This window comes from Lepidothrix coronata, unplaced genomic scaffold, assembly GCF_001604755.1.
Source record: "Lepidothrix coronata isolate B3197 unplaced genomic scaffold, Lepidothrix_coronata-1.0 Scaffold258, whole genome shotgun sequence".
NCBI classification, from domain to species: Eukaryota; Metazoa; Chordata; class Aves; order Passeriformes; family Pipridae; genus Lepidothrix; species Lepidothrix coronata.
The window spans coordinates 169,149-194,168 of record NW_016690438.1 but is presented as its reverse complement, the minus strand read 5'-3'; positions in this window follow the sequence as shown (position 1 = coordinate 194,168).

Below are 25,020 nucleotides of genomic sequence, written 5' to 3'. Positions count from 1 at the left end.
CCATAGTATGTTCTGCTTAAAGACTAGATACAAGTCATGGGAAAGAACTTTTTTTTGGCCAGCTCTTAATTGTGCTTACCCTAGGAGGAGTTGCTGGTATGGCTGTAGCTTTTAAATGCAAAAGGACCATAGACCAAGAATTAGAAGCATGTCCTCTCTCATTTTGTCATGATCATGACATGTGGGTAGGTTACAGATTAATTCATGGATGAATTTTTGCTAAAACGGAACTCAGATTACTTCAGCATCTTTACATCAGCATTTAGTTTGGAGTTTGCTTCAGTTTATAACACAGCACATAAAACTGCCTTGGTACCTGATGACTAAAAAGTGGCAAACGTGACTCCAATATATAAAATAGATTTTCAGGAGGATTTGGGAATTAGTGACCTATCAATCTAGTGTCTGTATCAGGAAAATTGTAGGAAGTGTAGTCAAAAGTAGATATACTAGGAGATACATAAACAAATAATGTGTAATAGGAAGGAATTATCATTGCTTTTCTAGAGAGATCTCAACCCATATAAATTTATTAGAGGTTTTTCTAGAGTAATTACTAGCATAGTGAAAAGTTGATATGGTAGGTCTGAATTTCCAAAACAGCCTTTACCAAACACTTGAAAAGGAACAAAACTATTAAGCAATGTGATTGTCCTTATATGAGTCTGGAATTCATTAAGAAACATGAAACAAATAGTTGGATTCAGTGGCCTAAAAATAAACACTTTGTGCCACCTGGGATGCTCCATGGTATCCAAGACATCTGCACAAAGCTGACAGACAAGACCTGGGATTTAAGGGACACGTGCTTGTTGGCACCGTATGGGCTGTGCAATACAAAAAATGACATAAGATATTTTTCTTTGTACACCGGATCTCACTCAAGCTGTAGGAACAGACAATGGGTTTTCACAGGGAAGGAGATCATTGGAGTCTCCTGGAGATCAATACTAGAGCCAGTGCAGCCCCAGTTGTTCATGGGTAATCTGACAAAGGGGGTTAGAGAATGATGAAAGGAAGTTTCAGGGAAGAAATGGAGCTTACTACAGAATGGTGTGGAAAGATCACATTTCATAACTAGGTGATAAAGTGCCATCTGACACTGTTGATAAAAGCCAAGTAGCTGGGAGAACAGCCTTAATTTCACATATACAGTGATAGGCTGTGAAGCAGCTATTAGTAGTCACAAAAGACTCTGGAGTAATTTTGGACAGTTCTGTCAAAATGTCTTTTGAGTGCTCACTGAGGGTCAAAGAGGCAAAAAGAGTATTAGGTAGTGTTAAGAAAAGGAATAGAGTAGAAAAATAGAAGAAACAGTGGTGCTGCTGTAAGAGTCAGTGGTGTGCCCACCTCATGAATCCTCCATTCCCAAAAGAGATGAGTAAAGAGAAAGCATACAGAGAAGGAAGGCAGCAATGATCAGAGATCCAGAATGGCTTCTTTCCAAGGCATGACTTAGTAGGTTACAGGTCTTCAGCATGAAAAAGAAATTATTAGGAGGGAGGAATATGACAGAGGGCTATCAAAGAGTAGAGGAGAAGGTAGACAGAGAAAAGTCATTCACTATTTTCTCCATTTTGATGAGATGTTGCCAAGTGAAATAACAGGTTGAAAAGTTCAGAATAGGCAGAGGAATTTTCTTCTGTGATCCATAGTTCAGCTCTGGCAGCCTTTGCTACAGAGCATTGTGGGGACCAAAACTCTACCCAGGTTCAAAAGCAACTAGATAAGCTCATAGGTGCAAAGTCCATTAGCAGCTAGGACACATGAGCATATGCTTCTGGCTTGGGAAGTCCTGAAGCTGGTGATTGCTGGGAGTGCATTCTGGCAAAGCATCGCTGTATGCTTAGCCTGTTCAGATAGTCTGACTTCAGCATCTCTTACTGGTCTCTGTGCAAGGAAGGATACTGTGCTGGAGGAGGCAGCACTCTGGCCTACTGTGTAGCTATTCTTACCTTTCTAACCTGAGTCTTTTTTCCCTGTGAGAGAAGTGTCTATTTGATTCAACAGCTCTCCTGAGATACAGGTGATAAAAACAATAACTTACATCTGGAAGTGAATTAGACTTCAACCAGTGGTGTCCCAGTTTTCCATTCTGCAAACCTGTCCATAGTGTAAAGTGCTGTGAGACTGTGAGCCAGTAATACAAGCAGTACAGGATATTGATGCTAATTCTCACCTACTGATACCTTGCAACTTTCTTGAATGCTGCATTTCTCTAAAAAGCTCCAGTCTTCCCATCCTCTAGTGATCCTCAGACAACTCTTGAACTACTTGTGTTTTAGCTTGATTTAAAAGTGAACTCCTTATCCAGATGTGAAGAAAATTAAAGGATATCTTTTAGAAATAATTTGGAGCTCTGTTAACCTAGTTGAGAGAAATACTCCCTTATTATATACATTTTACAAAAGGGCGAGGGTGGATAGAAACAACACTGTTTTTGGCATTTCTGCAATGTTTATAATCCTCATAGCTTTAACCTTGCTGTCAGCAACTACCTTCAGACATTATACTTTGAAATATTTTTTCTCCATTTCTGTTTCCTGACTCTCCCAATTCTTCAGTTTATGGTGCCTTTGTGGGTTGGCACAGAACTCTCCAACTTTTGACTTGCTACAAAACAAGTTGGCAATTATTAATCCACTTCAGAATAAAATTCTGGCTTGCATAGGTTTGTATAGTTACCATAATCTTTTTCAAACAGCAGACATATTGTAGACTCTAAATGCTGAAGTCATATATAACTGCTAAGTTGTAGATAAGATATTATCAAGAAACTAATTTTTTTTTTATATACATTTTTCATAGTTTCTTGGACTAGCCAACAGGAGAAGTTCTTGGGGAAAATTGTTAACAAAATACTCACTGGTGTTGTCTGATTCCCTTTCTCTACCGCATGCAGAAAACATGCCAAGCAATCAGTTAGGAAGTGGCCCTGTGTCCACCAAATTTCAATTGGCATAAATGAAAACAAGTCCACACTGTCCTCCCTGGTTTGCTTTTGGTTTGGGAGTTTGGGGGTTGGGGTTTTTGGAGATTTTTTCCAAGGTTGGGATGTTTTGGGTTTTTCTGAGTGTGGGTAATTTTAATGAGTTAAAAATGTTTTCTCAGAGGAAGTTAAAATCCAGATTAAAGTGGGTTGTCACATAGGCCACAAATAAGTACAAATCCAAGTTAAAATACTTTTTTTTCTCTACATTTTTACAAAATTTTTCTTAGACGTTGACAGTGAAAGGGTGATAGAGCAGATATTTAATGGTAGAGTGAACTCAGTGATCCTCACTTACCTGAGTTCAAAGCCCTGCAGAAGTAAAGAGATGCATTCAGTTCCTGGGACGATGAGGGCCAGAGCCTGTTATTGTGGGTTTGTATTTTCCATACGTTTTGGGGGGATTTTCTGGCTTTCTTTTATTCCTATTAGTGCACTTAAAGGAGAAGAGAGGTGAAGTCTTACAGGATTGGCTTCTTTGAAAAGCAGCAATCTTCTTGAGAAAGACAAACCTACCTAAAAAGTACGAATTTATTTGGAAGAAAAGAAACCATTAAGTAGGAATATTCACTCTTAAGTCACTCATCTCAAGAAGAACAACTGAGGATTTGGGGACAATTGCATTATTGTTATCACAAATTCATAGATGGCACACTAAATAGAATTGCTCAGTTGATGCTTTTTCTCCTTCACTTTGCAGAGTAACAGCGAAAGTTTCTTTAGAATATAGTTAATAGGCTTTGCAGTGAGGTGGCCTCAGGAAATGTATGAGTTAACTGTCCCCTTTTATACTTGTCAAGGATAAAGGAAGTATGACTGGAAAATCTAATGGAAATAAAATATCTCCTCTGCTGAAGATGGAAAATATAAGCATGGACAATCAAAATGTTATTTGCTACTTCAGTGCTGTGGTTGCATGGTTTCCTTAGGCTCAGGATATTCTTCCCTGCTCTAGGAAAGTACATATTGAATAGTTTCACAGTGGCAAGAGGGCCACTGGAAGTGTCTTGGAGCAGAACAAAATGCTGCAAACACCCTTGCTGTGCCATAACCCTCACCAAAGATGAAACCAAAAGTCGTTCCTGTTTCTCATAATTTCAGTAAATCTCTGTATTGAGTCTGGACATGACAGTTTTTCATTAACTTTATTATTTCCCAGAAAGTTCACACAGGAGGGTTCAAACCTATTTTCCTTCTGTCCCAAAGGCTCCCAATAGCTTACAGCTCTGACCTTAGTCTTGTGTTTTTGTTCTGTTTACACCTGCACCGGTTTGGACAGAGAAAGTTGTTGGTTTACAGTGCCTTTATAGCCCACTACTATTTTTGTGATTCTATAGCAACTAAAGTCCTTGAAGAGGATGTGGGAATTTTCTGTCCATTTTTTTTGACAAATATCTGTCACTTGGTTTGCCTACTCATTCCGTTGTTACTGCCTACGTAGCCTTCAGTTCTGCCCTGGAAAGATGGAAAACTCACAGAGGCATGAGAAAACCTACTCGTTAGTGCTGACATTTAGAAGCTGGGGGTGTATTACACAATTCAGGAGCTTTGTGGGGAGCAGCTTATGACATTTCTGCTTCCCTCTGCCCTTTACTCCCATCCCTGCCTTGTGCTTCATCATCCCTCCTCAATTTTACTAATAAGATTGCTAAAAAATAATTTTTCTTGATGCTTCACTTTTGAAAGAGATGGCAGATAGAGAGTAGCTTGTACCTCCCAGGCCAAACAAGCTCAAGTGGTGCAATAGCAAACTGATTTCTCTGCTCCAGACTGGACTAGATCCCTCAAGCTATTCGGGGCCTATTGTGCCAAACCCTGTCCCTACACACATTCGTGCTGATCCCGGATCAAAATGCATGTAGTAACTGGACATAACCAGGTACAACATGCTCTCAGATGAGAAGGTAATGGGTGAAATGGCCAGGTAGGCTGGTTGGGCGGTCACTGACTGCATGTCTGAGATGGTCATGACTGAGATGTCCCACTACCCATGCAGTGATGGTGGTGGTGGTGTCCTACAGGAAGGCCCTAGTTGAAGCCAGAAAAGATATCAGTGATATTGCTGGGATTTCAAAAGGAAACAATGTATGATGAGAATGATATCTGCCCCTTCGGGCCTAGGTATGTGAATGTTATTCCGTATGCATGTTCTCAGGCTGAGGATATTGTGGGTTACTGTATGGCACCAGTGACAGAGACTAATTTTTACCTGTGTCTGCGTAAGTCTTTCTGATGAAGATCTCTCTGTGGTGACATATGGTGCCAGTGTTTGGCAAATTGTGGAGCTCACCAATTTGTGGCAGGGAAACATAAAAACTGCTTGTTACTGAAACTATGCTGGATTCCTTGAGTAGCCTTACATAGAAAAATGTAATTTTGTTTCCGTGAAGCCATGTCCTTCTGTGCTCACAGCTGAGGGTGGGTGTATTGCTTTTAGGAGACTTGCTTATTGCCAGGTGTGTGTCAGGCAGCTCTGCCCTTGGCCGTGTGCCCTGTCTCTGCTCCCTGGCTCAGAGGGTCTTGCTAGACTTCATTCTCATCCCTCTGAGAGGCTGAGTAACTCTTGACCACAGTTGTCCACTGAACTTTGTTATTAGGTTATACCAATTGCATAATGGATGGTAGAGCAGAGTATAGCTACAGGACTTCCTTTTGGGTTGACTTGAAGGTGGAAGTCATGGAGAGGGCTTGAGCAATTACCGCCCCTAATTCATGCCACGAATCTTTTTCCAAAGGTCTTTATCAGTGCCAAGCAGAAATAAATGTGACCATGAGCTGCAGCTTGTAACCAGTGCATAAATTTGAAGTCAGTAATTTTATTTCATGTTAACGTGTTGGACTGTAAACTCTGGCAGGTAGATACTCCATCTGGCAAGCTCTTCTGCAGGGATGGCAATATTTGAAATAGAGAAAAAGGACTACTGAAGGTCAGCAAAACACACTTTATGTTATAAATCGGAAGCTTTTGTTTTGCAAAAGAGGTGGATGAAAAGGTCTTGATGTGTCTCAGGTTTTAAGTTCACATAAAGGGGTTCATATTTTTTCAGAGAAGCTGACATTTAACTTGATATAATTTTCCAATGAAATACTGAATTCTGAGGTCTTTGACCTAGCAAACTGATGACCTGCAGGAGTGTCCCATGGGAACCAGTGTTCAGGGAAATAGGGGTTGCAAGATTAGGCAACAGTTGTGAATTTCAGTACTTTTGGTGAGACTGCTCTTTGTCATTTATCAGTAACTCCATTCCTGCGATAAGTTATGCAGCCCCATATCCTTCTATCTGCTGGCATTGTAAGACTGCCCCGTACTTGTGATGGGTTACATTCCTAGAGTGCTCAGGGCTCTCATCAGGATGGTGCTGTCTCAGGCTACAGTCATCAAAGGAGGATCTCTCTGTTACCCCCATTTGGTATGATTTGGTTGACTATAGGAAGGTTACACACTCACATATGAGACTTCCAGGCTCTGTTGGAAAAGTCTTCACAGAATATTTCCACCCAGGTTTTGCTTTGAAAGCTGCTGCCTAGCGCTGGCTTTCACAGTTTTATACTGCTTTGGGTCATTTGCCTGCTTAAATATCTCATTCAGTGCAATGCTGTAAACAAGGGAGCAAACAGCCACATAACTATGATTCCCAGGAGAGAATTATCTGTTAAAAGGGAAAAGTACTTGTTTTGTCACAGCTGAATTACTAATATTCCCATAAATTGCTTTTTTGGGGTTGTGCAACGTGTTTGGCAATGTGGCAGTAAGAGATGTTGAAATGGGGAACAGACTTAGAGGAGTAGAAATGGAAGGAAGCCAAGCCAAAAAACACAGAGAGCCTTTTCCAAAGACAGGTCAGCAATGATCCAAGCGTATTCCCACAAAATGGAAGTTCAGAAGGGAACTGTAAGCAGTGGAAAATATTACATGCTCAACTTATATTACAAACTTCAGTCACTCTGAGTTCACTGCAGAAAAAATGTTTCTAGAGTTTGAAGTCCTTTCTTTTTCATTTCTTTCCCCTTTTTCTTCTCTAAATTTAAATATTTTTGTGTTAGGTAGGCTAAAACCAGGAGAAAAAAATAATTGTTTTGCTAACACAGGAAACTTTAGCAATAAAAATACTTCAGTACTTTTCACTATTGCATTTGTCAGGATAATACATTCATTTCTCCTTAGGAGGAAGGCAGCTTAAAGGACAAAATTTTTGTGCAGTATGCTTCCACTTTGGTTTTATCTTTGTTTTAAGCTTGAAAATTACTTGCTGCCTTGCTGCTTTCTACTGTTTTTGCTGATACAGAAACTGTCCCTCTCTAAAAACAGCTGCCCAGGCAGGGGCAGAGGCAGCACCTCTGCTAGTGGCGGTGGGGGAATGCCCTGGCCTGAATTCACTATTTGTTCTCAACTGAACACGTTCCCTGGGGAGCATCATGCAAACAGTAAGACAGCCTAGGTATACTTGTTACATACTCACAACTGAGACTGGCTGTTCCTGTGTACATTTGGCCTGGTAGTTGCTGTTTCTATTTCAGACCTGGAGAAAGGGGCATGCACCCAAAAAAAGCTCAAGAACTGCATCAGATGTGCACACTGATCTAATAAAAACTATTACACCTTGCCTTTTCTTATGATAACTTGCTTGTTTAAGATGAACTACCAGCCAGCCAAACAACCTGGTGATAAACTTTCAACAGAAGGTGGGTTGTTTCTGTTTGCTTTATGTATATATATACACGTATATATGTATATATATACATATACGTGTATATATATATATACACATATATATAGGTATATATATACGTATAACCTGTCATCTTTATTTTGAGTTCTTTAGTGTGCTAGTGGCTACACATTATCCAGCTAGGAGATATTATCAGTGACCACTTACAGTGATGCCCTGTGCTTGCACACTCATGTATTTTCTTTCAGTACACACCCATGAAGAAGACTTTGTCATGCTTATTAATGTTTAGCTTGTCTTTTATTGTAAAACTACTGTTTGCTGTGTGCATATCTGGTACCGGTGTGTTGGTGTCTAATCACAAACTAGATGCAACCTGTGCTTTTCTTTTGTTTGCAAGCAGACAGAATTAGGAAAGATCAGAGAACAGCTCTACAGCTGTGACACTACAAAGAGAAAAGACAACCTGATAGTACTAACAGCATCAAACTTCTGGCACTGATTACTCTCCTAAGTCAGGAAATATACTCCTTAACATTACTAGTGGAGAGAAAAATGTTTCCTATATTGAGAAGGGGATTTATAGCAGGAATGTAATTTAGATAAACGGACTGACCTGAAAGCGGTGAATCTGTCTTACTATTACCTACAGAGAACCTGAAAGATTCATCATAGGTATCAGCAGTTAGGTCATATAAATATCCACCTCTGCCTTGACTTCTTAGTTAATAAGGAAATGCTGTATCTCACTTGTTTGTGGGGTTTTATTACTGCTCATCAGAAAGCAGACTAGACATCTTTGTGGGTTGTCCCTGTTCATATTCTCTCAGTATGCCTTCTCCCCTTTCTGACTTCTGTGGCTGCTCAGGTTGCCCATCTGTTTTCTTATCCCTGTGTTTGATTATTCTGTTGTCCTGGACAGATTGCTACATGTTAAATGTACTACACTTAAATGTGCTACACTTAAAATGTCTCCAGGCCGGAAGCTTCTGCATTTACTTTGTATTGAAATTGAAGTAAAGGAGAGGAAGAAACATCTTCCTGATCTGAACAATCCTGGACATTCAGCTGATTTGAAACTTGAGACAGGGAAATTCCCTTTGCAGGCCAGTAGTATCGAGATGGTCAGGCCTGTTAGTGCTCTGGTTTCTGTGCTGCTACCATGAGAGATCTGAGACCAAACTCAGTCTCCTGGTTCATAAGGGCCTAAATAACTGGGGATGTAACAACTGCCAAAATCATGCTGCTGCAGCATTAACAGAGCTCTTTCCCAAGCTGCCCTTCAGTGATTATTGTACAACTCCACTCTGTGGGCTGTTTCCTTGTGGAATGAGGTGTATGATGCCCCGCATTGCTTAGGTGGCTGCTCAGCCATCCTGAGGGCGTGGAAACCATGATTCCTTGCAGTGTCATCTTTTTCCCAGCTGCTGCCACGAGGAACTTGTTTTTAGCTTTGGTAGAAGCTCCCCTTCCCCCAGCCATGGGAATGCAACCTTTTACTGATGCAACTGATTTACAGTTACTGGTTTTTATACCTCTTGGCTGTGCTTCTTTTTTACACTGCTCCTTAAAATATGCTTTTAAATGACATGTTGCTAGTGTTCACTGTGTGATATGACCATGGGGAATATAGGTATGTTTTTCTGAAAGACATATATTAAGAAAGGCTCGTTATTTGCCTATTTGAATTACATGCACTGGGGTCCCCAGCTGCTCTGGAGCGCAGCTTCCCACCTGCAAAGCTGAGTGCATCATCCTGCCACCTCTGCCAAGGAAAGAGAGATAAGCTAGCCTTCTTAGAGCTCATGGAGAAGTGAACTAGCTGTCTGTTGGAAAACCAAGATTATTTCAAAAGCAAAATGTCCAGGTATGGTGAAAAGCCTGAAATTATAGTTCACAGAATGGCAAGTGAAGAAAAGCATTAATTCAGATTTATTTTTATGGTGCTGATGAAAATATTTTGGTATAGTATGTTGTATAGAGTAGGAGTATTCCTTTCTAGCTCAGGGCAAAATGAGCCTTTGTCTCCTATCCTATTTCAGTGCCTCATGATATTTACAGTTTGACAGTCTCATGCTTCAATTCTGTATAGCATTGCTCTCTGACTGACCTGCATTTCTTGTGCTAACCTATGCTCAAAATTCCCATGAAAGGCAGCATTGATTTGACAACAGTTTCTGGTAAAATACATTGGAGTAAAATGGGAGCTAATGCTTCAAACTGCAGCTCTCAAAGACTCCAAAAGCAGAAGGAGCAAATACTTTAATTCAAAAACTCAGAGATGTATGATTTAAGTCATCTTACCTGTTAGATTTTTTTTTTCATTTTCTCAAAGATAAAAGGAAAAAAAAAAAGAGGAAGCTGACTCTGGTTTTGTTTTTGTGACCTGAGAAAGAACTTCAAAAAGAAGCAGCTTCCTGAAATTTTTCTCATAGATCTTAAAACAAAAATAACAAAACACACTTCAGAGTAAAAAAAAAACCAACAAAAAACCAACAAAAACCCCCCAACCCACAAGTGTGCATGAGTATGTATAATATGGAAAAAGAATTAAGTATGCTCTCCAAGGTCATGTTAAAAGCAGAAGTCAATAAAAACTAGTTAAATATGGGTTCACCTTTGCTTTTTTTTTGTCTGCAGATCCCACCTCTGGTAACACATACAACTCATTGAGTAGAAATTATATGTAGTGGGTGTTCATGTGGAAAATCTGTATGGCCAAAGCATCCTGACAAACCACAGTTCCTGCTGGGTGAGTATGTCTTGAGGGAATGAGGGATCCAAAACTCCTCATGCAGGTGAGTGTAAATCTCTTCCTCCTTTCATGGTTTTACCTTTGCTGTTGGTTTTAATTCCCAATTAAAACCATTCACTGGAATGAAATTAAAGTCTCAAGGTGCTGCCACATGGTTCATTAACCCCAGGGTTTTTGATGGACTCTTTCCTTGCTGTGGTTTCTGTGGTTAGCTCTGTTCATTGGAGTGATCCTGAACCTGCTGCCAGTCTTACCTGCATCCACGGCATAAAGGGAAGGTGCAGCCCGTGTCAGTTTGCAGAGGGAGCAATATCTCATGGCTTCTGAGTCATGCTCTAAAGTCCAAAGGGGCTCTTCTTGCATCCCTTTCTCCTGTACCAAGCAGTTTTCCAAAGCAAGAACTCTGGGAACATTTAACTTTAGATTTTTATTTGCTTTTTCAGTAGAGTAATGCATTGGAAGTGTTTCTGCATTATGTAATTACATATGTTAGTTGGTTGTTTTTTTTTAAAAAGCTAGAAAATAGAACCCTGAGCGCTGTGAATTTATCCCTTAAAAAATAGTACAGCCCATAAAAAGGAGATGGGATGATGATTTGTTAAAATTAGTCTCCCCCTGAGCTTCTGGCAAAGGATTGCAAAGTGTAATTTATGCAGCTGACTTTCTAATCCATCAGGCTTCAATAATGTAGTAAAAATATATTTGTAATGTAGATACACATGGCTGAGGTTGAGTACCTCTGTTGAATTTTCCAAAGAAAAAAAAAATCCCTTTTTCTTCAGCAAGCTATGAAGGTCACCTTAAGCATCAAGTACAAAGAACGTATTTCAGTTTGATTAACCGAGCCTTTGGGGAAAAGCTTTTGTCTTGAAGAGCCAACAGAAAACAGTCACAAGCAACTCGAATGCCTACTGAAGACAAACCCCAAATCTGGCCTGGGATGCTGGAGTGTTGTTGCCTGCAGTCAGCTGGCCTCATGTCTTTGGTATTGTAAGCTGTAAAACACAAACATCTGGCCTGCATAGGTAGACGTGGAGCAGAGCTGCTGCCAGGACTGCTCTACGGTTTGTGGGATTGTGCCTGACCTAGCGAGGAGATGTATTACCTCACTGTGCTGGCAGCCAGGTACCATCAAAAATTACAAACTTCAACCCATATAAGGCTTTTAGCAATTCACAAAAATGGCTTTGTGTCCTGCCCTGAATGGTTGAAATTGCTTCAGTGCACTTTACCTCTTACAAGGCATAAATCCCTGATAGTTGGTGCCAGGTTGCACTGCCAGATTCCATGGCTGGTAGAGGGAGGGACCCCTTCAGCACTCCTCTGGGCTCCCCTTAGTACAGTCTCACAGGCTCAGCTGCTCCTTGGTTTGCTCACCTGCAGTGAGTCCACATGGTTGCCCAGAGCCCATCTGCCTGATAACATGACAGCCACTACCAGGGCAGCTTGCCCACATTATTGCAGGCTTGGGGCCATCTGAGGATGGACAGCATAGCTCTGCAGAAAGCCCTTCCTATGGGGTAGGTTTGCCATATGTGGTTGCTAGCAGCCTCTTCACATGCCAAATAAAATTCCTCAGCAGAAGAAAACACAAACTTATTACAGCGGACCAGATATTTATCCAGATACACAGAACTCTATCAACCTCATAGAGGGCTTGTGGTGTGAAGATTGTGAGGTGTTTCTGTTAGCTGAAAAAAGAGAGAAACTCGTACTCTGTGCAAGATGTCTGGTTTTGGAGGGTAATCATTCATTTATTTTAAAAATATTTAGCTTAGCCCCATGTTTTGCTTTCTGGAAATGGCTCGGCAATCTAAGCATTACCCATGGAAACCTCCACAGAAGAAAAACTTGCAAACTACGAAGGCTCAAGGCTTTGCTCTGCACAGAGTAATTTGTGTTTGTGCTACTGAAGTCAGTAACACTACACACTTTCACATCTGCTGAGCATATTGTCCACAAGTATTTGCAATAATCTGGCAATGATATTTATTTCATAGAACAAGATTTTTTTTACTCCTCTTTTGTATCATCCAAGATACAGACTTCAAGAACTGTTTCACATTCTCTGTGTCTTAGTCCATGCTCACATGAGAGCTGTCTGTGAATGTGACCAGAGAATTGGGCTTCTGGCCAATAAAGCTAATATTTTATAAAAGGACATATCAGGCAATGTAAACTGCCCTCACAAGGAAAGTTTACATGTCTGAAATGTCTAATGCTTTTTTAAACTTCTGCCTCCCCACATACTGCCAACTTTCTCCAATAGAATTAAACTTCCTAAGACATCCTTTCCGACTGTAGATTATTCTTACATATCTAGCCAGCAGACAGACTGTGGCTGGCCTGTCTTAAATGGATATATCAGGTAATTATTAGTCTCTGTAAATAACTCACAATCAGTGAAAAAAATTTTGGTTTAATTGTATGCATGACAAATGAATACATTAAACTTTAATCTGCAGTTTCATTAAACAAATGAATACATTAAACTCTTCTCTGCAGTTCCATAAGCAGCAGAGGAGCTAACTTTGAATACATTATGAATTATTCTAAATCCTCTAATCCTGGAGTTAGTGAAGAACTCTATTTTCCTTTACTTCCCACATCCCACTCTTTCTAGACCTGAACAAAACACCACACCCCAAGGTGATCATGACTGTGCTCTGCTGGGAAGCAGTACTAAAAGAGTATGCTAGATTTGCTTAATTCCACCTACGTTCACTGCCATTCTCAGATATAATTTTTCTCCTCCTTTGACTCACACTACCTCTCCACTGGGGACTGGGGAGTTCCTTTAGAAATTAGCCCATGCTGCAGTTGCCAGAGAAATGCTCTTTCTCTCTAGATTCATGGTTTGCTATTTTTTTACCATGTGGTAATATGTGCATACCTGGGGACTCACTAAAGCCTGAGGCCTCTCACTGTAAGTTTCTCTGCTCTTGTCACAGATGCACAGAGTTTAAGTGCTGGCTATATGTCTTTTACTCTCATGCAACCTCCAGTGCCATACTGACTTTCACCTCAATCTCATCCGGTTTGGGTGAGGGTTTTTTTCCTGCAACATCTCTGTGGCTCAAGTCACTGTTCAGTTTGCTCTGAAAAGCTGCTCCAATTCCCACAATACTTTTGAAAGCTAAAACCCAGTGCCATGAAGGAGCTAAAAAACAAAGGCTCGTGTTGTAGCCAGGAACATAACAGTCAACTCACAGAAGCAGCTTCACAAAAGACAGATGCCTCTGGGAGGAGGACTATGTGTTTGTTACTATACATGTGAATAGGCCTATGCCTCTGATGCTTTTCTTTGTGTCACTTTTTCTCATTGTATTTTCAAGAACGTAGGTTTGTTTAGAGTGACCTTCTCTTAGATGGATTGCCACACAGGGCTGACGAGCTCCATCTGCCCGGGGGGCTGGGAATCGAACCCGTAGCATTAGTGGCATATTTCTAAGACTTTAGTATACAGTATTTCATCAGGTGATAATCCCAGATGTGTTGTCCTGCAGGTTAATACTCCTTACCTATGCAAACTTATCAGTTTTTTAAAATGTTATTTAAACAATATTGACACTGTTTTCCATAAAACAGTTTAATTGTAATTCCCTGGTTATGAAGTAATATCTTTCAAATCACAGTTGTCACAAACTTAACAATCAAATTGTGATCCAGTGTGTGACATTATGCTCTGCTGGTTTGTTGTAGGTATTAAATACAGAGTTTACATATGAGATCATTCTTTAAAGAGATCTGGATAGTGACAAGAGTAGTGCAGAAACACTATCCATAGTCAACATCAACAAAAACTCCCAAGCCAAACTTATTTGTTTGCATATACTGGTGTGTGTAATTTCAGACTGTTTTCACTATGCTTTTTCTTTTTTAAACAAAGTTTTAAACAATGGGTTTTTTAAAGGAAGTTTTCTAATATTAAAAGCAGACAGTAATGGAGTGCCTATGGTACTTCTTTACTTGCTGACAATTTGGTGTTCTCTTGCTCACACCGAGTTTTGCATCACGCAGAACTTGGTCTAACTGCAGGCTGCCACCAGAAGAAGCAGTCCTGCTTCCCCTCCAGTTCCTGTTGTGCGCAGCCTGGTTATGGTAAACAGCTGCTAAATGTCTGGTCAAGGCAGGAATTGGTTCAGTGCACAGATCCAACATCAGGCTAAGTCCCCACAACAGCAACTGTCTCTGTGGGAAATGAGCAAGTTGGATTGATGGAGCTGAACTGATGTATGGGAGGTCAGCAGATGCTGCAGCCCTAAAGGAGGTTGGGGAAGGAGCTGGCCTTCTCCCCTCGGTGGCTGCCCACCATTACAGCACATCAACTTTCATGCACAGCTGTGCTCTATTTTCTTCCTCCTATAGAAATGGTTCCCATTTTCAAGGTTTTCTCATCCTCTGCACTATAAAGCCTTTGAATGGAATATGTGCTCCAATACATTTTCAACCTAAGAACAGATATTCCATTTCTATAGGCAATTGCAAACTTTTTTATTCCTCAAGACTTTATTTCCCCTTAAAAGCAGTATGCCTGAAGTTTTACCCATCTGTATTCCACATGAGTCAACTTTCTCTGCAAAATCTTTGGTTTAGATTCTGATGTCGCATTAATCAATGTAGTTATGTCCTGTTTGTAATAATCATCTCATCTAGATCCAACATAATATTCCAATCAGTGGAACTATCTAAGGTCTTGAATTCTGATATTTTTTCCTTTCCTTAGCTGAAATTTCCTTTCTATGGAATATATATACTTTGGACTGGTTTTGGGTATAGTCTTTTCCTTTTCACAGACTGATGTAAAAATTTCTGCTTTTCCTGCAGACAGCGAAGTTTTTCCCAACAGCTGGACACTCTACATTGCTCCCATGTGTGCTCCTTACCTCCTGCAAGGTTGGGCTGTTCACAGACTTTGTAGGATAAGGACACTCAATTGCCTGTGCTACTTGCTGTCTGAGGGTCTTCCCACCACCATCTGATGGGATCTAATAGGTACAATGTATACATCTAATTAATCTCTGTGTTTCTTATAAGTTTAAATCCAGCAAGTTTTTAAAAAGTTTTGGATTTCTGACTCCCAGTTAAAACAGTGATGTGGCTAAAAGACTTTGTAAGCAATCCAGAGGAAAGTGTTTGACTGCACAACTGACATCCTTTGATTCTCTGTAAAGTTGTAGCTACTAAATGTCTCTCTAATGTTTAAGAGAGAGAAAAAATACAAAACTATGCTAATTTATGCTTTTTTTTTTGGTGTGTGGTTCTGGGGTGTTTTGTTTTGGGGTGGATTTTTTTTTGGAACTCTGTGCCTTGTCATGAAAAGACTATGTCACTACACAAAAGACATTGAGGTGCTGGAGTGTGTTCAGAGAAGGGCAACAAAGCTGGTGAAGTCATATGAAGAAAAGGAGGCTCAGGGGGGCCCTTATCACTCTCTACAACTACATGAAAGGAGGCTGTAGCAAGATAGGGTTTTGGTTTCTTTTCTCAGGGATAAGGGATAAGACAAGAGGAAATGCCCTCATGTTGTGCCAGGGGATGTTTAGATTGGATATTGGGAAAAATTCTTCACTGAAAAAGTTGTCAAGTGTTGGAATGGACTACCCAGGGAAGCGAGTGGAGCCACCATCCCTGGAGATATTTAAAAGACATATAGATGTGGCACTTGGGGACATGGGTTAGTGGTGGAGTTGGCAGTGTTGGCTTTATGGTTGAACTCAACGATCACAGAATCTCAGGATGGGTTAGGTTGGAAGGGGCCACAGTGGTCATCTGGTCCAACCTCTCTGGTCAAGCAGGGTCATCCTAGAGCACATGGCACAGGATTGCATCCAGACAGTTCTTGAATATCTCTAGTGAAGGAAACTCCAGAAACTCTGGGCAATCTATTCCGGTGCTTGGTCACCCACACAGTAAAGAAGTTCTTTGTGATATTCAGGTGGAACTTCCAGAAACATCAGTTTCTACTTATTGCCTCTTGTCCTATTGCTTGGTCTTTTCCAACCTAAATGTTTCTATGACTTCATTTGTTACATTTCTGGAAAGTTCAGGACACAGAGGAGTTTATGTTCCCAAGGTTAGGTGCCAGCTAACAAGAAGTGAGTACCAGAACTTACGACTTAGAGGAGTTGTTGATACAACTAAGAAGCATTAGAAGAAAGTGCCTGAAATGGAAAGAAAGCAGAGCATGTCTGCCTTCGAAGGGTCCAAGTCAAAGCTCTGTATGACTAACTAAACTTGTCCTTCTAGACTGCTGCATTTCAGCCCAAGCTTTAAATTAGGCTGGATAGCCTTACAACTTCTAAAATAACCCGGTAGCTCTGCTATTGATTTGTGGAGGCAAAAAGCTAAAATTTGGCTTACGTTTGCCTCTAAACTTGCAGCCATGTGATTATCTTTCTAGGAATGGCTGTCACAGCTTTTCTTAAGAACCAAATAGAAATGAAGCAAAGATTTCATTGTTCAGCTCTCTGTACCAGCACTCACGTGGCTGATGCCCATGTCTATCATTATACATTATGACTTTAAAAAGTGACTTGAAACTAATAAAAATAGGGATAGTTTCCATAAAGTGGTGCTCTCTTGCTTTTCCACTGAACAAACCCAAAAATACTTTGGCTCATGTTAGATAACACAGTGAAAGAGAAAATGCTTTTTCTTTGATCCATAGAATTTGGATTGCAATGTAAACCAGATGGGAAAATCCCAGCAGAGATTTTTCCCTTCTTTTGACCATTGAGAGCCATCACTCCAATCACATGAGCTCAGAGAGCCCTTGAACAGCTATAGCATATTTACAAAATGAGCTGGACTGAGAATTTTATTGTTTGAACACAGTGGCTGCATGGAAATAATTTAACGATATACCTATCATATTGTCTAAGGAAAGAGTGAATTGTATAAAAGACCTTTCAGTCTAACATGGATCTGAGACAGAGTGACTTGGGCCAGGAAATCAGGAAATTTGTGGAATTCATAGTTTGATATTCTTTATTTTTAGTTGTCCTAAACACTATAGGCAGCCCAGTGCTTCAATGTCTGCCGTACTTCATAATTTTGTCTAACCCTACTGCAAACAATTTAATTAAATACGTATTAAATTGATCTTAGTTTTACCAAGTCAGTTTCAAAAGAACATAAAAAAATTGCAAACTGAACTGGAATAATCCTGAAATACAATCAGCTTGTAACAGGCTATTCATCAGATACACATGTTCCACCTTTAGGTTTTATATGCTGAATATATTTCATACAGATCCATATTTGCTGCAGAAAAAAATACTGTTAGGGAAGCAAAAACATACTGATATGTAAACAGGCTATGTAAATACTTTAATCACTTAATGAGCATTCTTAGAAATGTCTCTGTTTAAGACTGATGTACACTAGCATTTACTTTACACTTTCATAGCACTTTGGTTATTTAGGTACACTTTACTACACCAATGCTAAATTCTGTAGTAGCGTTCTCATGGTCAGTTTTCAATCAACAATGAAAAGCAAAGTCTCACGTTGCTTTGGTTGTGCCCAGGATCTCCCTCTTCCACCACACCCCTTCCACCTCATCAGACACCACCATTCTACAGAACGGCACATCACAAGACCCACAAGGAAAATTTAAGAAAGATAATTTTATGGAAAACTTTTATATAAGGGGGTACTTGCTCCAAAGCTGTTGACACCTGGTCTGTCTCTGCTGTAGCTGTCTTAGCCTCACCTGTAATTTTCTGATTGAAGATTCAGCAGTAATGACATTGGCTCCATTTCAGTGGCAGGTACAGCTTTCTCTTGGCCTCCGTAGAGATCAGCAAAGACACCAAAGCCTCCAAAGGTAGAGAGACTATAATCTTATGCTGCTGCAACTCCACTGTTTTTAACAGCTTTATTGCCATACTGGCATGAGCCAGCATTGGAAAAGAATCAGGGCCAGACACAATCCTGTATAGTGAAAATACTTCAATCAAGCATTTTCTGTGGTAGGGCTGTTTGTTGGCAGCACATAGACTTCAGATCTTGGAGTGGTAATCACAGGCAGGCAGATGTGTTGCATTATAGAAACTGCCGTGCTTGGCACTTCAGGGTGGCGTCTATTGTCTTTGCAGGAAGAAAGAAATGTTTACTTTGATAAAGCTTTCTGATTCGCATTCTGTAGAAAGCTTGTTCACCTGGATTGACTGCTGCATGCTTGGGTGTTAAACTTGTCAGTGCAGGGAGAGCTGCATTCCCTCATACAAGCACATTAGATAACTCATCTGCCTTTAAAGCAATCTTGGCATTTATTTTGGACTCATTTGATTACACGAACACAGATGTTCTTAATGCTGCCATTCTTAGCTCTTCAAAGTTCTTGTCAGTGTGTAGATTACAGAATTTGACCTTTTTCATTAGGAAATGAAAATTGCCCTGCCTAGATCCTAATAGATATTTAAGAAATCAGTCTGTGTCTCAGTAGAACCTGTTCTGCTTAAGTAGATGCAAATGACCCTCTAGCAAGTGGCTTAGTGATCCAGTACAGCCAACATTTGCATACCTATTTTAGGCTAAGTTGCTGTGTCGTGACTGCTCTTGAGCTTGCAAGCAAGTTACTGTTTTAAAGATGTTGTAGAGGAATGTAGGACTTTGTTCTTAAATTGTGCCAGCCAACTGGTTTATTAGCTTGAGCAAACACTTTAGCAACTTGTTCGGTTATTTGGAAGCCAAACACTGGAGGTTGAAATACAGAAGTTTTCCAGAGAAAACCATGGATAAAGTTTAAAGCTTCAGAGAGAATTTTAGGTTCATATTTATTATTGAAATTATGAGTGATACCCCAACTCACTGAAAGAGAAGGCAACAACATTGTTCATGTGTATTCTTGGTAAGACAAAGTTAGGTTTGAACAATAAGAAAGGATTCAGAATAAGGATAGTTTCAATTTTGGTCACTGTTTCTGCAGTTGTTACCATGAGGCCGAATTACAAATTGGGAAGTGCTTTGCCCGGCTGTTTAAATGAAAAAAATGTTAGAATTGCCAGTAGTTTTTCCATGCCAGGATTATACAAAATCTCAGTTTGTAAGTTTATTTTTTTCTCTTGCAAAATCCAGGTATTCCCAGGTTTGCTATGAAGAAAACCAAGTAGCAGTCCAACTGCACCAAAAGAACAACTTCAAGCAGTGCAACTGGACTGCCAAAGAGGACAAAGAGAGGGGACAAATGTTCAGCATGATCAAAACATGTAAGGTTTCTCATGCTCTTTTACCTTTTTTCTTTTTCTGAAAATGTTTCATTCTGTTATTCCCCCATTCTTCTTGTTCAGACCTGTGTAATTTAAACACTGATGCAGACCATGTTTGGTACTCAACATAGTTACAAACATCATGATCAAACAGTGGTTTTGAAGTTTGTCAAAAAGCCTTTGGCAGCTTTTTTCCTTAGCTTTACAAAGTTGTAGTCCATGACAATTCATTGGAGACTGAGGTTTTTGCCCAAGTCCCAGACTATATTGCAATTCTACCCAGGGAAGCTTTGAGATTGGTTACCTCATCTTTTCTACTTTCTTTCTGTTAATACCAAGTTCCTTAAGCTGCTGTTGATTTCTTACCCTTCCCATTGCTGCAGTTTCTGGGCACCAAATTCAATGGATGATTATGGGAGAACAGTATAATGAGGAGTACTGGTCACTGCAAGCTCTTCTCCATTGCATTTTGGTTTCCCAGTTGTTCAGGTGAGGATAAAGGCATTAGAGTATGGAAAAGACATGGATTCTGCTTCCATCTGTCACCAAAACATCACATGGTTTTGGGGAAATCACCCCACTCTCTTCCCTGCCCTCTTACTGCTTACAAAATGGGAGTGCTGGGCTCCATTTTCCTTTGGGGGTATGTTGAAAACCACAGACATTGGTTTCTCTATGAGAGCCCTGGATGAACAGATTTTCTGCTTTGCACTGTGGAATGTGGTGGTCTTAAATAGTTCTGCTTATTAAGAAAAAATGAAAAGAAGAAAGAAAGGTAAAGGGAGGTCACCCTTCACAGCAGCCTTCTCCACTGAAGTGTCTGCTCTCCAAGGTTTACTTCCAGCACACTGCAGCTACTTATAGAAAAGATCCTGCTGGTGTAATTTGAAAATCTGCTTTTGAAACAACTGTAATATATGATGTTAATATGGGGGTAGCTCTAACCAGTCTCAGAGTATTTATATACTCCCAAAGTGGGTGTGCTTTTGACTAGTTATAATGTACTTATGGAATGGATTTGTCATCCAAGAAGATATGTTTGTGAGAGTGATGCTTGAAATGACTATCTTCCAAGTCATGATTCAAATTATGGTCCTTTGCCACAAAGAATTTCTGTTGTCCCTTTCCTCCCTGACTCATTCCCTGCTGAAACTTGAGTCCACCACCGAGTTGGTCTGTAAGACCCCTGTCAAGGATAGGATATACAAGTGCATTAAGTACCTTATAAAGCAGCTCAATTTCACTAACAAGTTCTAATAGAGTGGTTCAGGCAAAAACAGTGTGTAGAATAATGTTAGCAAATGTGAAGATTGTAAAGTTCAAAGTTAGGTTTCTGAAAGTGATTGGAAGGTGGGATTAGGCTATGGTTCTGTTGAATAATTCTTCCTCTTAATAAAGTCCTAGAAGAAATAGAGGTGGATTTGAGGGATTCCTTTTTTTATTTGAAGATCCATTTGTTGTTTTGCTGCAGCTTAAACCATGAAAAAACACTTATCCCACCAATACTTTAAATACATTGTTCATAGTGATAAATAGTAATGTATTTTTCATATTTCATCACATCTCTTGTTGCATACATGGCCTTTTTTATTTTTTAAGCAACCACAATAGACAGCTTTTATGTTTCCCTATATTCTTTGGTTCCAAGATTACCACACCAGTTTGCCAAGCATTCAAAAAAACAATTCACTGCTTAAGCATTCAGTGTATTTTATACCTGCTTCTGTTTCTCTTGGTATTCTTTTCTCCTTTCTCAGATTTGAAGTAAATTCTTTTTTTTTTTTTTTTTTTTTTTTTTTTTTTTTTTCATCCCTAATGTGCATTTTATGACTTTGTCCTTTCTTTTGGCAAGTTAGCAGTAGCTGGATTTTAAAACACTTTTGCTTGAGTGTTAATTGTCCTTCACAAATCAGCCAAGGTCTCTGGCTTTTGAATTAATGCAATCTGCAGAAACAAGCACAGGGCCAGGAGTAAAAATCAAAGCAAAATTCCCTTGACATGATAATTGTCTAATATACAAGCAGGTGTAATATTTTGAGCATAAGTCAGTGGTGTGGCCTATTAGATATTGATTCAAGTGGAGGCTTAAAATGTGTGAAGATTCAAATCCTTCTTGAAAAAAATCAAATTTTTCTTTGTTGTTCAAATACCTGCATCTCAAGCATATCTTGGTTTATGCTCTTGCTTTTTTGTAGCATAACTACAACATAAAGGCCAAGTCTTGGAGCTGGATTGTAGTGTTTTTGGTTCTGGTCAAATACAGACCAAGAAGCCTTCTTGCTTCAAAAACTTTAAAATCTAGTCTCTTTAAAAGTAGTATAATACTGGGGAGAGGGTGTCTAATAAAGTATAGTGCAAGTGGTGAATAAACAACAGAAATGCACCTGTAGTGAGTGTTGAGAGGCAAGAAAATCACATATGACAGAATGTCCCAGCCCTTGTGTATAAGCCTATCACTCCAGGCAATTCCTTTGAAGTCAGTGCAATTCATAAGTAAAGGTATGCATATCTGGGTGTTAAGCAGCACAATTTTCTCAGCAGATCTCTTCGTGATTGATAAAAAATATCCCAGTTTTGAAAACAAATCTTTTGGAAAAACATTTTATCAGAGTGTTTTTTTAAAAGTGTTTGGATAATGTTAGAAAATAGCTGAAACTGCATAGTTTTTCCTATCTATAATAAGTGTTATTATAATTTTGAGGTGTGAGCAAACAGGAGAATTTATCCTAAGAAGAAAGTTACAAGACGCTGAAGACAAGGAAATTCCTCATCATCGTTTTAGCTCAGTCCTAGCCAGAAATAAAGGAAGCAGATAGTATTCAAAAGCCACCATAAAATTCAATTAAATTAAATACCTGTGAATATGTGTGTTCATTAAGTAGATATTTATACACATTTATAATGTTAATTTTGTACATGCTTTAACAGTTCGAGTATGTAACTGAAAGCTGTGCATAAGACTTTCTAAGTGACTTAGATCTCGTTTTCAACAATAATATTGGCACTCAAGAGCCTTTATTTCCTTGAAAGTTAATGGAGCACATAGTCCTAGATCTTTGAAGCATTCACATTTGCAAAGAGAATTTTTATTTGTGCTTGTTTAAATGCTATTTAAAAATGAATTATGTATGGAAATGAATACACATGAAGAAGCAACATTAAGAACATCTTTCATGTGAGCATTTTTTAATGCCTTGCTACCTCCTCCACGTATCAGTGGCACAAAACAACCTGAACACAGCAGAGATCTTGGGTCCATACCTTAGGCTCGAGGCAGATTAGATGTTGGGAGCCACAGATCTCCTGGAATGTGGTGGAAATGCAGCAGTTGAGTGATGGTGATACCTTTGCTGGCATACTTTGCCCTTTGTTAGGTCAAAGTGCCTAAGGAAGTATTTTAGAGGGACTGAGAGGCAGACTTAGTTTCTGCTCTGATGGCTTTGCTGAGACCTCCTCAAAGAACAAGTCTGTGCAAGAGGCATGCCTGGCACTTTCTGTTTCTTTTCCAAACTGCGTGATGCCCTGCTTGTGGTTTCCATTTACTTCCACTGAATCAGTATGAAGGGCATATCCCATCCTTGACTTCTATAAGAAAAGTTAGCCTTATGATTTAGAAAATAGGGGTCCCTTAATAGATCATCTGGTAATAACCAAGTTCATTTGGGAAAAGACAGCATGAAAACCCTGCTCAGGAATGAGCATGAAAACCTGCTGCTGCATGACTTGCTCTGCAAAGTGCACCTGGTCAGTGGCAACATGCTTTCTGCAGAGGGGAGCCAGCCCTGGAAGGTCATGCTAAAGGTGTGAAGGAGCTAGTCACAAATATTCTCACTGTGTGAAAGGCCTGTTTTCCCACAGTGCAGCAGGGAAGACCAGGGCTAAGTTGGTATAAATGCAGTTTAAAATACCAACATGCTGTGGCCGTAGCAACTGTTGATAAGATTATTGTGGTGTGCTTCCTCCCCAGTTTTATGGACAGGGTTGTGGCAATGACACTGGTAAGATGGTTCAGGCATGTGTCTGCCTGGATACTTGGGAATACAAAGCTGCTCCACTACTGCAGCACTGATGTCTAAAAGAGATTTCGGCACAGTGCGTGCCATGTTCTCTCTCTCCCATATGGCATAAGAAGCCCACGCAGTCCTTTCTGAACAGCACCAGCCTTGCCAGTGTCTGGGATGTGTTTAGCAGGAGCTTGATCTTCAATCAGCTACACTCTGCTTTAGCCACAAAGTAACTGAGAACAGATCAAACTCAACTGTATATGAAGGAGGGGCCAGCACTGGTATTTTGCTCATCAAGTTCACATCAATTAAATCCCAGAAAAAACCATCAGCAAGATGGTGTCACACAGCTTTCTACTAAACCTTCACAGTGATTTTCAGGAGTTGGTGGGGAAACCTGCCTTTGTCACTAGTTTTTGTTATGGAAAGCATCTGAACTTGGATATTTCCTAGCTGCCTTCAGTCAGAGAAAGAGCATGGAAGATTTTAGACTTAGAAAGTTAAAGGTCTGACAAAGTTACAAGCAACTGGAAACAGTGGATATGATGGAAAATATTAGACTGGGGTAACAATGGATGGAGCAGTAGCAACACCTATAATTATGATTTTAAGTGATAAAACAGAGAGGAAAACTACAGTCCAAGGGATTTAAAAGATTTTTTTTTAAACCTGGGCTAGATTGTCCCCTCCCACAGGAGGTGATTTCTGCTTGGAAACTGCTACAGGGTGATCTGCAGACCTCTCCCAGACCAACTCATCCCTGAGGCAGAATCTCCTTTTCTGGTCTCCAAAAGGCACAGATTTTGCCTTCCAATTGAGCATACAGATGCCTTAGCTATCTTGTTTTAAGTCTTGCCCCAAGGATCTTTTTTAACGCTTACCTCGCCCCTACTCCCAGTTCGCCTGTTTTCTTTGGAGGCACCATTGTATCTGTCATGGTTTGTTGGGAACAGTCTCTGGAATGGAAAAAGAGAGATGGAAACTATGCAGCCTTTGGCCCCTGAGCTGCACAGGTTATACAGAAAGGGAAAGGAGCAGAAAGGGAAAGAGATGGGTAAAAATCAGATTTGGCTTGGATGCAAGGAAGAATCTGCACAGTGTGAAGAATGCTAGTACCTGGCTGCTGGCTTGCTGTTTTTTTAAAATATTACAACTGCCCTTCTGAGTTTGCTACAATACCTAAATAAAACAGCTCTGTGCTATATTAACTTTTTTTCTATCTTTATGGTATGATATTTTTAATATAAATTTTGGCAGCATGTGCTGAGAAGCAGAGATTTTCTCTGAAATGTGGGACCTCAGAAGAAAGTCTGTTTGTCCTTAAGTAGCATGTTGTTTCTTGACCTTTCACAGATGTTTCATGAATTTGTCATCCTGAGCTACAGAA